Below are 13,633 nucleotides of genomic sequence, written 5' to 3' on the forward strand. Positions count from 1 at the left end.
CATCGTCAGTGTCCGAACTGTTTGCCGGAGGTGGATTTGGAAAGTTACCGGGGATCTTAAAGTGAGTTGGGCCCATCTTTTGTCTCCCCCTCACGTAAGGGTCAGCGTCGGTGTCGTCGGGGTGCTGGCGGTTGGGTGCAAAAGAGGCCGGCTCTTCCCTGGCGATCCGGGCGAAGTTCTGCAACACAACAATAGCTAAGTTAAAATGAAAGTTACGTTTGCACCGGAAGAAGCTTTTCGGAAAACCCGAGGTCTTACTCAGGGCGGAGGAGGGTCGGCGCGGCTATACGGCTTTAGACCGTACTTCTCGCTAGCCCGCAGAGTGTTCCGGCAGATCTGCTTGGCCATAAGGATCAGATCCCCCAGACTTAGAGAATAAGTTGTCATCCTGGTTGGATCCCTCAGGCCGGTCATTTGGCTCAACTTGTGAGCGCGGCGCTGAAGGGGCAGGACCCGACGAGAGAGAAACATCCAGATGACATCATCAGCAGTGAGCTTGGTCTCCCCCTTTGTCCTCTCAACAAACAGAGCCACTCTCCTGGACTCCTTGTCATCGTGGGGGTGGTGCAACCAGTTTTTCATAGAGGGAGGCCCGGGGGTGTACGCCGGAAGATTGATAAAATCCTCCGGACCTCCATTGCGAACATAAAAGTAGGTCTTCTGCCAAGTCCGAACTGATTCCAGGCCGGAAAAATTGAAGAAAACACTTCCCTGGCGGGGCGAGAGGATGCAGCCTCCGCACCGGACGAAAGGTTTGGGAAGAGGAAGATTCTTATCTTGGATAGAATTCTTCCGGAGGTTGTAGAAGTAAGAAAAGTTATCTACAGAAGGAGTGATACCGGCGTATCCTTCCATGAAAGTAGCAAAAGAAGAAAGATAGAAAATGGCATTGCACGGAAGATGGTTGGGCTGCAGCTCGTAGAAATCTAAGAAGCGCCGGAAGAAGTCCGACGCCGGAAGGCCTAAGCTGCGCTCAAAGTGAGTGGTGAAGACCACGTATTCACCAGGCTTGGGCTCAGGCAGCCGCTCCTCGCTAGAAATACGGCACCAGACCTCCCCCGGTATTCTTCTGGACCGGTAAAGCCAGTCGATTTCCGCTTGAGTCACGTCAGAGCCCATCCAGGCTCCGCGTGTATAAGAGTCCAGATCTAAGCCGGAAGAGTTAGCAGCGGCGTCTTGGCTTGAGCTTCCTGCGTGCGCTTTGAGGTCACTGGTAGCTTGTCCGGAACTACCGGCCTCTTCTTCGTCCTGGGCGAGGTCCTCCTCGAGCCCATCCTCAAATTGATCCACCGGAGTCTCTTCTCCGGATGAGATCTCTGGACTTTCACTATGCCGGGTGCTTGCAGAAGGTTCGGGAAGGGAATCTTCGGATGACATAGTTTGCTAAGTGTGGAACCTAGCTACAAACAGGTTTCTCAAGATTTATATCTTCACGAAGATCTACGACAGGAAGAGAAAACAAAGGAAAAAAGAGGAAATAAATATCTACCGGCCCAAGAACAATGTTGCGCAGAGGGAAATGAATCGAGCCAAAGGAACTAACCTGAGAGCGGCGGCGGAGGTTCTCGGCGTCGGAAGGCCCGGGAATCCGCCGGAGTTTATCAAGAAGGGCAGCAACGGCGGCGAGCGCAGAGGATGCAGAAGCGGCCGTGCGACGCTCCAGCGTTGAGGAAGAAGGAGATCTCGACGAGGACGGATGAGCGAGCTCCGCACTGTTCTCACGCAAAAGTTCGCCGGAGGTCTTGGGCTTGATGGCGAACGGAGGCACAGAGAGATCAAGCGGCAGGGGCTCGGAGTGAGAGAGGATGAAGACGAAGTGGAGCGTGGGCGACGCAGGGGAACCGTCGCGCCCCTTTATACTGAGAGGGTTAATGGGCCATGGTGTGGCCTGGCCCGCTTCACTTTGCCCGTGGGCCGCCACGTGGCGCAGAGCTACACGTGGCGCACAGAAATGCAACACGAAGGCCACAAGGATCCGGAACAGTGGTAAGGATCCGGTGTGGAGCAGTTAAGGAGAGCGCGGGAGTCGAAGGGAAGTGACCCCTGACACTGGAGCGTCAGAAACAGTGCACATGTCTCTGACAGGCACGATTTCCAACATATTCTCGACTTCGTCGAGGAAGGTTTAATGGCGAAGCTACCGGAAAGGTATACCGGAAGTTTTCGCTGAGATCGGTAGGATGAGATGGTTTCGACATGACGCCGAAGGGTTTATAACTTGAAACAGGAAGGATTAATCTGGTACGTTTTGAGATAGGAACATGGCATGGTCCGTCGGATAGAATCCGCCGGACTATACCAGCTTCGGGGACTAATGTTGGGGGGATGGCCCCCGGTAGGCAAAAGGCTTCGCAAACTTGCCCTCTTTCAGTTATAAAGATACCGGTTTAAAGATTAATCCGGACTACCAAGTTATGTTGGCTGGCGCCAAGTAAAAACATACTGGTATCCCAGGAGGGGTATACCGGAATATGGCTAACTAGAGAAGAGGGCGGAGTACCGACAGGAGCTCAAATGTAGCCTGTCGGCACACTGGTCAAAGATTCCTTCAAGGACTAGAGGACAAAGATGAGCGAAGCAAATCAACTTTAAACGAAGCCCTGGCGCCAAGGCATAAGATGACGTAAAAGCTACCGGAGGATGTCGTCGTTCCTTGATTAAAGACATACCGGTGTCATCTGCTACCAAAGAGGCTTTGTAAAGTAGTTTGTCTAGTCAAAGATGCCATTAGGGTTTCTTCCCTTGTAAGCCACCCTCTCCCCTATGTAAGGAGAGGGAGCACACCTCCGCGTGTATACGAGTCACCATCTAGCAGTAGAGAGATAGAGCTTAGCTTGTAAGAGATCGTGTACTGTACATCTTCTACCTCTGGCCAAGGGCCAAGTTAAGGAATACATACCGGTTTCTTCCCAAACCCTTTCCCATGTTAACCAAACCCTCACCCGAATCTTCTAGCGCACATTTGGCCCCAACTTAAGCCATCCCATGGCATCTGTCTGTTCACCACGACGTCAAAAGATGATGCAAGGATGCAAAGGTTTGAGCTCTCTCTAAATGATATATACAATCGAGTTACTCACTCGAGAGCCCTCTTGATAGTATGGCAACTAAACTATAAACCGGCCTCCAACTAAACCATGAGACCGGTGAGAAAGAAACCCTATCAAGAGCAAACCTTAACCTTGTGCATTCCACTTGAGCTTGATGATGACGTTCTTGACCGCAACAAGATGGAATGCCTTTCTTGATTGTGCTTGCTTGATGAAGTCATGCGAATTTCTCCCCATACTCCACTATGGGAGAGCTTCTTCTTCGGCGCATCTTCACATATCCATGATCACCATATGGATGGCAAGATTCAAGCAAATGATCTCTTCGAGATGGCTCATCTTGAACTTGCACTTCATTTGTTCATTCTTCATCGTTGATGTCTTGAAGTTAAACTGGAGGGCTCACTTCATCTTCATCTTCAAGACATACTTGACACTTGATCTTCTTCCTTTGCTTCTTATTGCAATCTTGAAGCCAACATATGGTTCAAGCATTGCCTATGGACAACTCCTATAAATATAACTCAATGCAAACATTAGTCCATAGGGATTGTCATTAATTACCAAAACCACACATGGGGGATCCATGCACTTTCACCCCTGTTTTGGCATCTTGAGTTCGTCAATTCTTCTCCGATGACGACCGGTGTTGTGGGGACTGCTGGCGAGACTTTGAATAAAGGTGGCAGTCCTTGGATTCCTCTCACATCGTGATGAAAAATTGCTTTTCACCTCTCATCAATGATCTTCGATGGACTACCGAGTTCCGAAAGACTACGTCGGCGTACTCCAAATGGACGTCATGCCTGGAGTTTGCTAGAGTGGATGTTGTTTCGGTCGCACATAACCATGTTTTATTATGGCCGTTTGGTTTCAGAGGGTGTGTTGTGAAGCTCTGCGATCTGTTGCCATCATGGGACATGCCTTCATTCGACAGTGAAGTCAGATGCGGAGAATGGCATGGAAGCCATGAAGTGAGATTGGCAATTGAGGTTTAAGTTATGGTGGTGCAGAGATTCTGACTTGGCGATTCGTGACTTGGAGCAGTGAAATTGGCAAGTGGGGTGACAACACAGGATAAATTCAGTGTCTAAACTTGCAGGGTGAAAACCTAAGATCTGGCCTTAATTGGATATGTGTGGCAATGACCTTATTGAAGATATTATTTTGTGAGTGCGGACTTTCTCCCAGGGGAAAACCTATTGTCATTTATCAGGACGATGATGACGCTTCTACACTATTCCCTTCTTGAAGGCGTAGCTTTTGGCGAATATTGATTTTTGGTACTGTTTTGGTGGTGTTTGGTCCGCTGTTACAAGGATTTAGACATTGTAGCGGAACTTTGTTTTATGTAGAAATGGGTGTTAGTAAAGTTAGAGCACCTCCAGCCGTCTCCCCGACGAGGCCCCCGACATCCCTTTTTTTCATCCGGACGGCGTTATTCGGCCCAGCAACGCCCCCGGTTCCTCGTTTCCCCCAAAAAAGGGCCTAAATCCATCCGGAGAGCCCAGGCCATCCCCGACCTCACGGGGTACGATCGAGGAGTCCGGACGAGAGAAAAGCAGAGATAGGCCCAATCTATCAGCGAGAAAACAGGCGAACCCCACCACTTTCTCATAGCAAATCCCCTCCCCTCTCGTAGCTCTCTCGCCGTCGCACCACCCCTCGCCAATCCGCCGGTTGGTTGCCTATATTATGCCGTCCCTCCTCCCGCCAGTATATATTCCGCTGTCCCTCCTCCCGTCTACCTATATTCCACCGTCGGGCAACTCCTCGCATCGTGCCTCGCGTCGACCACGCCCGACAAGTGTTCGTCCATTTTCCTGTGCGGCCATGGACTCGTACGATGAGGAGGAGCAGATGTTCCCCGAGCTTTTTGAAGAAGAGATGGAAGCCGTCGCCCAAGATGAGGAGGACATGTTGATCCTAGCTTGCTTGTCAGGCCTATACGTGGAGAAGGCCATTGGTTGACATGGTGGGTCGGGACCAGGTCGCCGGAAGTGCAAGCCGAGATAGCGAATGGAGGGCTACTGCATGCTCTATGCCGACTACTTCATCGACAATCCATTGCACGGTGAGGTTGTTTTTAGGCGTCGTTTTAGGATAAGCCAAAGCTCTTCCTGAAAATTTTGTATGCCCTTCGAGACTACGAATCCTACTTTAGATGCAAGTCGATTGCACCGGCATGGCAGGGTTTTCCACCCTCCAAAAGTGCACGATGGCTATGCGGATGCCGACATATGGAGCTCTTGGTGATGTTGCCGATGACTATCTTCAAATGTCGAAGTCCATCGCCCTTGATTGTTTTTACCGTTTCTGCAGGGCGGTGATAGCAGTGTTCGGGGACATCTACTTGAGATCACCCACTGTCGAAGACGCTGCCCGAATCCTCTCCGTAATGAAGCTCGAGGATTTCCGGGGATGCTTGGAAGCATTGACTGCATGCATTGGAAATGGAAGAAGTGTCCGTTTACCTGGAAGGGAATGTACAAGGGTCACAAAAAGGTTGCACTGTGATACTTGAGGTAGTGGCTACCCATGATCTCTAGATTTGATAAAAGACATCAACGTCTTGCAGTGCTTGCCGATCTTCTCCAAGCTTGTTGAGGGTCATGCACTTATGCTCTCCCGGTTGACTTTGTGATCAATGACCGGCACTACAACAAGGGATACTATCTTACATATGGTATCTATCTAAACTGGGCAACTTTTGTGAAGACTATCTCAAGCCCCATCCTCCCGAAGCATGCGGAGTTTGTCAAGGAACCAGAAGGTTGCCGAAAGGACATTGAGTGTGTATTTGGTGTCCTCCAGCAGAGATTTGTTGTAGTCCGGTTCCCCGCTATGAGTTGGTCCAAAGATCATATGTGTGAGGTGATGAACTGTTGTGTGTGCTTACACAACATGATTATTGAGAATGAGCGAAAGTATCCAGTCCTCTGAGCGAGCAAGATGCACCATATGACAAAGAGAGTCCTCTTGCACAGCCTAATCACCAGGTGCCGGCATCGTTGACTTTGTTCATCGCTATGCGGCAGGTGATTCGAGACACCACAATGCATCAACAGCTGCAGGATGATCTGGTGGAGCACATATGGAGGCTTCGAGGCAACACCAACTAGTTTCCACTTGATTTGTTTCAAAACTTGTTAAATTATTTGCTTGCTTTGTTGAACTGTAATGTTTATTTGTAAAAATAGGCGAAATATTGACCAAAATTTGTCAAATACGCCGAACTGTGAGTTTATTTATGAAAATAAAGCCAAATACGCCGATCGTCGGGAGGCTAGGTAGGGGGACGGCTGGAAGTACGGCGCTCCCAACGCCAAATTTCGTCCAATCCGGCGGTAATTAACCCCAGATTTAGCCGTGGGGAGCGTCAACGGCTGGAGGTGCTCTTAGAGATCTCTGTTGTGTGCATCAATATTACCATTAGGGCACTATGTTGTTGCTGAGGTTGGGTTTAATTGGTATCTTCGCGATATTAATATATTTATTTTATAAAAAATACAATATCTATCGAGGATTAGTTATATTTGTTGCCCCTGCCCTAGCTAGAAGTAGTAGTGATGTAATCTTTTTCTATAAAAACGGGTACTATAACTTGCAATCTCTGCCTTAGTTGTGTCAGTTTCTTGTACTTCCTTTGTTCCATATTATTTGATGTTAAAGTGAATGTATTTATAATTAAAATATATGTAGATACATCTGTATTAGCATCAAGTAATATAAATTAGAGGATTTTTTTAACAAGGAAGTAATTTACTTAAGCTGGTCTGGTCATGAATCGACCAGACTGTGTCGTGAGTCGACCGGACTGTGTTTTCTTTCCGCGCGTTGACGTACCATCATCACCAATGGAGGTTTTATACTAGGTATATAAGGGCATCTCCAGCGGCGCGACATATTTCAGACGTCCAAAAGTGGTCGCGAGCGTCCGTTTGCGTCGCCTTGTGGACATATTTTGTCCGAGTGTCCGTTTGCGTCTGTGTGTGCATCCACCGGGGCGACCCATTTTTAGATTTGCAACGCATTTAAAAATATAGAAATTAATACATTTTAATGCATAAAAACTATACAATGTAGATCTAGAAGACTAGACTAATTGCTTCTGGACCCGGGCCGGCACCGTCGTTGCGTCGCTCCATTGCCTGCTTCTCCACCGCCTCCCGTGCGGCTGCTATGGCTCGGTGCGCCGCCGCGTCCTCTTGCAGGCACTGCTCCAGCCTCGCGCTCGCGGCGTCTTCCCTGAGCGTCTCGAATGACTCGACGATAGCCCTCTGCTCCACCGCCCGCTCCTCCGGAGTAGGCGCATCAGGGTCATCGGAAGACCAAGATATCTTGGAGTCGGAGTCCTCTGCGGCCGCGGAGGCCGCCAGCCTGCGATGCTCCAGCTCGGCGTCCAACGCCGCGTGGCCCACCAACTCCTCCTTTGCTTCCTGCGCCACGAGTGCCAAGTCCTTGGCGTCCATGACCGGGTCGAGGAGGTCGCCCGTGCTGTCGTCGGAGTCGAGCTCCTCGGAGCTCGAGGAGGCCAGGGGAGGTGGAGTGGGAGGTGAAGGTGGAGGCTGAGCAGAAGCAGCCTAGCCACGTCCGGCGCTGCTCATGGTGGATCTGGTGGAGGCTGAGCGGAAGCGGAGGCTAGGGTTTAGTGGGGAGGAGATGAGATGAGATGAGATGCTCGCGCCCCTGTTTATATAGGCCGGAGGCAGGGCGACGGCCGCACCATGCGTGGCATCGCCATTACTACGTGCGTAGAGGTAGGCGACGGCCACGCGCCACGCGAGGCATCGCCATTTACGCCGCTGCAGACTGCCGAAACGACGCCTCGGCGCCAGTACTGGCGGAGAAGACGCATCGACGCTGCGTCACTACCAGGCTGGCCCAACGAAACGTCCGCCAGACGCGAGCGGACACTTTCCGCGTCCGCCGAGCGTCCGTGGAGACGCATTCCGGGCGCATATTTGGGCCAGGTTTGCGTCTCCGCGGACGGCCCGGTTGATAGGAATAGACAGCTTGTATTACCAGGGGGCCAAAGGCCACAATATATAGTACATGTACAGGCGCAAATATGCAGGAAGCCCCCTAACATAAGTAAGAAGTCATGCTGCGCTCGAGTTTGTGCCTTTGTAAAGAAATCCACCAACTGCAAATCTGAAGGCACATAATGAACCACAACAACCTCATCCTGCACCTGAGCACGTGTATAAAAAGCATCATATGCTTGGTCAGCTCATGCTTGACCGGGTCACGTGCAATACTGATAGCACATGTACTGTCAGACAAAAGGGGAGTGGGTGTCGTAAGAGAGACCCCAAAATCTGCAAGCAACCACCGTAACCAAGTCACCTCAGCAATCAACAAAGCCATAGCCCGCAACTCAGCCTCAACACTCGAACGGGAAACCGCAACCTGTTTCTTCGTCTTCCAAGCAACAAGAAAACCACCAAGAAACACACAGTAAGCAGAAAGTGAACGATGATCCGTAGGATCACTCGCCCACGTAACATCCGAGTAGCACTGGAGTTGGAGAGAGCTAGAACTAGGAAAGAAGAGGCGACGAGTAATCGTGCCACGAAGATAAAGGAGAACACGGAGGAGATGACTGTAGTGAACGGTGGTGGGAGCGGAGACAAACTGACTCCGAATATGAACAGGATAAGAAATATCTGGATGGGTGACAGCAAGATAAACAAGACTCCCAACAAGATGGCGATAACGAGTAGGATCAGGAAGAGGATCACCATCAGTAGGACGAAGCTTGACATTAAGCTCCATAGGAGTATCAACCGTGCGCTCATCCCCAAGAGCGAGCACGAGAAAGAAGATCCCGAATGTACTTTTCCCGAGAGATAGAAAAGCCATCAGAAGTGGAAGAAACCTCAATCCCAAGAAAATAGCGAAGAGGACCAAGATCAGTCATAAGAAACTGATCACGAAGACGAGCCTTGACAAAAGCAATATACTCAGGATCATCACCAGTAATGATCATATCATCAACATAGAGAAGAAGAAGAGTGCGTCCACGAGAAGTGTGAAAGAAAAGTGCTGGATCATGAAAACTAGGAGAGAAACCAGCAGCAGTCACCACAGAGGCAAAGCGCTCAAACCAGGCACGAGGGGACTGTTTCAGGCCATAGAGAGAACATCGAAGTCGACAAACCATCCCATCGGGAACAGAATACCCAGGAGGAGGCTGCATGTAAACCTCCTCACTCAACTCGCCATTAAGAAAAGCATTCTGAACATCAAGATGGAACACAGACCAGCGTCGAACAGAAGCAACAGGAAGACGAGTACGCACAGTGGTCATATGAGCCACAGGGGCAAAAGTCTCATCATAGTCACGACCGTGCTCCTGCTGAAAGCCACGAGCCACAAGACGCGCTTTATAGCGCTCAAGAGATCCATCAGAGCGGGTCTTAATTTTATAGACCCACTTACACGTGATGGGACGAACACCAGAAGGGGGAGAAACAAGATCCCAGGTGCCAGTGCGCTCAAGCGCAGCGATCTCCTCAGCCATGGCAAGCTGCCATTCAGGATGACGCTCGGCATCCCGATACGAAATCGGCTTGGAGGCGACAGAGAGACCATACTGACTAGGAGAGTAACGATCTGGAGCACGACGCTGACGAACAGGCCGTGAAGAGGGAAGCTCATCGGCGGAAGACGACTCATCAGAAGAGGAGGAAGATGGAACAACATCGGAAGAATCCAAAGCCGGAGAACGAGGAGTACTAGGGGAACTGGATGGAGGAGAGGATGGCGCTCAAGTCGAAGGGAGCACATCAGAACTAGGAGGGGAGGAGAAGGGACAGCAGGGGTGCATCCGGAAAAAGTAGAAAAGAGATATCATCCACCTGGTAAGTACCTGAGGTGGGGCGAGGATAGAAGGGACGCGTCTCATCAAACGTGACGCCACGAGAGATGCGCATCCGACGACCAACAGGGTCCCAACAGCGATAGCCTTTATGCTCATCATTGTATCCGAGAAAAATACACTCAACGGACTGAGCGGTCAGTTTTGTGCGTTCGCGAGGAGGGAGAAGAACATAGAAAACGCACATAAATGAATGAAGAGTCGAGTAATCTGGACAGCGACCAGAAAGACGCTCGAGAGGAATGCCACCTTGAAGGGCAGCAGAAGGCTGAATGTTAATGAGGTAAATCGATGTAGCGACAGCCTCAACCCAGAAATGCGGCGGAATAGAGGAAGCAATCATGATAGCACGGGTAGTCTCAAGAATATGAGGATGCTTACGCTCGGCGACACCATTTTGAGCATGGGCGCTAGGACACGAGAACTGGGCAAGGGTGCCCTGCTCGGCAAGAACACCACGCAGGTGCTGGGAGATATACTCTCCTGCAGAATCAGCGCGAAACACACGAATAGGCGTGGAATACTGAGTACGAACCATGGCTGCAAAACGCTGATAAATAGAGAGCACCTCACTGCGAGAGCGCATAAGAAACAACCAGGTGTACCACGAAAAATCATCAATAAACAAAATATAGTATCGATGACCCCCTTTCGAAGGACAGGGAGCCGGACCCCAAACATCCGAATGAACTAAATCAAAAGGTCGCTGAGATACAGACGCACTAGTAGGATAGGGAAGCTGAATCTGTTTGCCTAACCTACAACCCTGACACGAATGCAAAGACACATCTCCTGAGACAGACCCCAGAAGACCACTATGAACTAATGACGATAAACGGGAGCCACAGAGGTGACCCAGCCGATGATGCCACTGCTGAAAATATCCAGTGACAGAAGCAGCAACCACAGGAGAACTGACAGATGAAGTGTCAGCAGAAGGAACGCGAAGCCAGTCTAACTCCCAAAGCCCCGGGGACTCAAGGCTGCGAGGGCCAGCTCCAACCAGGGCCTATGTACGGCGGTCCTGAACAGCACAAGAATCAGCATCAAGTATGACGCGACAACCATAATCAGTAAGCTGACTAGCAGAAAACAGGTTCATCTTAAGACTAGGAACATGAGAAACATCAGGAACAAAGAAAGAGGAAGTAGAAAGGGTGCCTCGACTGGAAACAGGAAGAGAGGTACCATCAGCCGTGATGACACGAACATGAGAAACAAGAGAGCGAAGAGCAGAAAGAATAGAAGACGCAGAGGTCACATGAAAAGAAGCTCCAGAATCCAGATACCACGGGGATGACGTACCCGACTGTGTGGAAGGTGGTGGTCGCGCGGTGCCAGAAGAGCCGTGCACGGAACCAGCAGGCATCCGTCGAGGAAGAGCCCGTACCGGCCGAGCGTACCACGAAGACCACCGATAATATCCCGAGCGGATAGCGCAATAGCGAAGATCCTGAAGAACCAGTCCGACGACGAGTATGCTGTGGCGGACGTAAGCTGGGATCCCTCTGCCAGCAAGTAGAGATAGTGTGGCCAGTCCTGCCACAGTAGGTGCAAGGAAGTGATGTTGAACCACGAGTCTGCTGGGGCTGACGTTGGCCCTGGAACGGAGGAGTAGGGAGTATCGGCTGTGCCGGAGACCGCAACGAAGCCGACGGCATAGGAGGTACACGAGCAGACGACACAGGAGGGCCACGAGCAGCAAGAACAGAGGGAACCTCAAGAAGACCAGCACCACGAAGACGAGTCTCCTCAGCACGAAGCTCATCAAGTACCTCAGAGAGCAGAACACGACCACGGGCAAGCAGCTGGGCACGGCGCGGCTCAAACTCCTTGCGGAGCCGCGACAAGAACTCAAAAACACGCTGAAACTCCAGATCCGCGCACATAGTCAGACAACAGGGACATGTTCCACACACAACTGTACGGAGAGAATCAAGCTGACGCCAAATAGCAGCACTCTGAGTGTAGAACTCATCAATAGTATAATCACCCTGCAGAAGGGCATGCTCCTGGCGGACCACAGACAAGTAAAGAACATTCCCAGACGGCTGATAGCGCTGACGAAGAAAATCCCACTGAGCAGCAGCGGTGGGAAGACCCATAAACTCAGCAGCATACTGAGGCAGAACACTGGAGGTGAGAACAACAGCAGCACGAGCATCCTCATCTATCCACTGAGTGTACTTAGTCAGATCCAACCGGTAAGTCGCAACGCCAGTAGAGTGATCCTGGACCTTCCGGTCATAATCAACCAGAGCAGCATCATCAGCACTCTTGGCTGCATCCTTATCTGCCTGAGTAGCATCAGGGGCAAGGGCAATAGGTGGCGGTGCAACAGGCACCGTAGGAGCAACGGGGCGCGGCGGACAGGAGACCTTGCCAGAAAGCACACCCCAAAGACGAAGACCGCGCATGTGGACGCGCATGAAGGCAGCGAAATCAGGGTAATTCGCGCCATCAAAGATCACCGGGCAGCGAGGGATCACAACATAGCCCGATGAAGACATAGCTGTATCTTTTTTTTTTACACACGATCTGGTCAACGAACTAGCCAAATCAGAGAAACACCAGGGGATTGATCGGGGGCGAGCGGATCAGCACGGGCCAGCAGGGGGTGAGCAGATCAGCAGGAGGCCAGCAGGCACCACGGGCCAGCAGGGGACGACCGGTCGAGGACGGATCGGTCGACAGAAGCTGCTGGCAGAGCGGAGGGCGGATGGGGCGCGCGTCCTCGGACGTGGTCGGACGAGCTCGCAGCGGAGGGCGGACGGGGCGCACGTCCTCCGCCGAGCGGACGAGCTAGCAGACGAGATGAGCGGATCGAAGAGGCGACGGAGTGATCGAGCGGATCGAGGGAGTGGGCGGCCTCGTTCGAGCGGATCGAGGGATCGGGCGGCCTCGTAGGAGCAACGAAGCGACGAGGCGACGGGGAAAGAAAACAGCGGCCAGATCAGAACCGGCAACGAAGACCGGGGCGAGGTTGTGGCTGTGACGAGGAGAAAAGAGGAGCTAAACCTTCAGCTCTGATACCATGATAGGAATAGACAGCTTGTATTACCAAGGGGCCAAATGCCACAATATATACTACATGTACAGGCGCAAATATGCAGGAAGCCCCCTAACACAGTGGCGGAGCCACACTATGGTTGTGTAGTCATATGACTACACAGTTTTCCACTTATGTAGTCTGAAATCATGTAGAAAAAAATGAAAAAAATAATAATATAAATACATGTATTTGACTACAGAACTTTGAACTGACTACACAAGGTTAATGTCCTGGCTCCGCCACTGCCCTAACATATGGAAAAACTACAATATATAGATATATACTCTAACACCGGTCACTTTGCGTCGCCCCGCTGTAGGTGATGCCGGACGTATTTCTGGTCACGGCGGACGAAAAGGCGCACACGGAGATGTCCTAATGGTAGAGATTTGTACTTGTGCCCTCGCAGATGCCGACATCGGTCAACAACCAGTACGGTGAGTGTTTCGATACGTATGTATATAATTTAGGTGGATCACGTGGGTGTCGACATGCAGGGCTAGCTGCCTAGCTGTGAGAGGTGGAAAATCGATGCAGAATAACGTAAGTCGATGAGGTGGGTGTCGACATGCATGGCAGAAATTGCTGATAATATAATGCAGCGTCGACCAATAGCTGATCCGTCTTTCCTTTTGTTTCCTTATTGTA

This window comes from Lolium rigidum, chromosome 6, assembly GCF_022539505.1.
Source record: "Lolium rigidum isolate FL_2022 chromosome 6, APGP_CSIRO_Lrig_0.1, whole genome shotgun sequence".
NCBI classification, from domain to species: domain Eukaryota; kingdom Viridiplantae; phylum Streptophyta; class Magnoliopsida; order Poales; family Poaceae; genus Lolium; species Lolium rigidum.